Here is a 1,990-nt window from a genome sequence, read left to right as displayed (position 1 = left end):
CAGACACATACTCAGAACAGTACTCAAAGATATGAGGGCCACTTATGGAGCACCCCAGCCATTGTGCTGGGTGCTGCTGTTCAGACTAGAGGGTAGTCCCTGCCCCAGGCTGGGTGTGGGGGACACATACAGTGCAGGTGCTGATCACATGTACACACACGTGGCCCTGTCATGGTGCAAGGGGTACAGTGTACCCTAAAGCCTCAGTAAAATGAGCGGTTATCAGGTAGGGAATGTGCTGGGTCCTACCTGAGGGTCTGGATGCCTCACCAGGAACTGACAGCTGCATCTGCCCAAGAGTCTGGAGCAGCTTCTCCCTGCATCCAGCAACTCCCAGGCTGGCCACAGTCACCAGAAGAGCCTCGAACCACTCTTGAGGAGTGGCCCCCAAAGCCCAGGGAGGAAGAGCTTTTCCTGCTGGAGAGCAGGGCCCTGGGGTCCAATTACCTGCCCTGTTGGCACAGTTGCCCATGCTGCCAATTAGCCCTGGCCCTCGCCAGCCCATAAGCCCATCAGAGTCCATTTGGGTCCTCCTTCCCCCCCTCAATAGCCACCTCCTGCAGCCCTAGCTAGGGAGCTGTGCACTGGGCCCTGGGTCCTGGCAGCCCCCAAGCCCTGGGAGGGAAGCACCTGTCAGCCTGCAAAGCCAGCACAGTCTGGCCTCAGTTTCCTCAGGCCTCCTGGCCTGTTCCTCTCTGATCCCACCCCACAGGGACCCTTCCAACCTGGTGGCTCCCTCACCTCCTATAGGGCATTTGGACCCTCTGCAGTGTTCTCCCTCCACCTCAGCCTCCCTCTCTCCCTTCCTTCAGCCTCAGTTCCTCCCTGGACACTCCTGCCTCCTGTATGAATCCACCTGTCCCAGCCCAGGTGGCTGCTGGCCACTGTGTCCCACCTCTCCAGTCTTTGCTTCGGAGATCACATGGCTTCCTTTTCACCTGGGTGTCAAATCTCCTCTATATGTCTGCATGTTTTCTATTTTTTTTAAATTAATACACAGTAGGTGTATATATTTTCAGGGTACATTTGATAACTTATTACAATCATGACATTGATCATCTTAAATAGTGGCCTTTTCTTTATGCTTGAAACATTGGAATTATTCTCTTCTGTCTATTCTGAAATATCCAATGGATTGTTGAAAACTGTAGTCACCCTACTAATCTATCAAACAGTAGATTTTATTCCTTTTCTCTAACAGTATATTTGTACCTATTCATCAACCTCTCTTCACCCCCCCCCAACCTCTGCAGTCTCTGACAACCTCCAGTCTGCTCTCTACCTTATGAGATCTACCTTTTTAGCTCCCACATGTGAGTGACAACATGTGATATTTGTCTTTCTGTGCCTGACTTATTTCCCTGAACATAATGATCTCTAGTTCCATCCACATCCCTGCAAATGGCAGGATTTCATTGTCTTTTTTATTATTATTATGAAAGCATACTGTATACATTAATGCAATAATGGGGTACAATGTGCTGGTTTTATACATAATTTGAAATATTCTCATCAGACTGGTTAACATAGCCTTCACTATATTTTCTTAGTTATTGTATTAAGACGTTTATATTCTACCCTTAGTAAATTTCACATGTACCCTTGTAAGATGTACTGTAGGTGTGGTCCCACTGATTATAATCTCTCCACCCATCCTCCCCCCTCCCCTCCCCTTCCTCTCCCCTTTCCCTTTCTTCTTGGGCTATAATTGGGTTATAGCTTTCATATGAAAGCTATAAATTGGTTTCATAGTAGGGCTGCATACATTGGATACTTTTTATTCCATTCTTGAGATACCTTGCTAAGAAGAATATGTTCCAGCTCCATCCATGTTAACATGAGAGAGGTAAAGTCACCATCTTTCTTTGAGGCTGCATAATATTCCATGGTGTACATATACCACAATTTATTAATCCATTCATGGGTCAATGGGCACTTGGGCTTCTTCCATGACTTAGCAATTATGAATTGGGCTGCAATAAACATTCTG

This window comes from Otolemur garnettii, unplaced genomic scaffold (genome assembly GCF_000181295.1).
Source record: "Otolemur garnettii isolate 467f Iridium unplaced genomic scaffold, OtoGar3 scaffold00534, whole genome shotgun sequence".
NCBI lineage: Eukaryota > Metazoa > Chordata > Mammalia > Primates > Galagidae > Otolemur > Otolemur garnettii.
The sequence above is the reverse complement of the archived record's forward strand: the minus strand, read 5'-3'. Positions refer to the sequence as shown.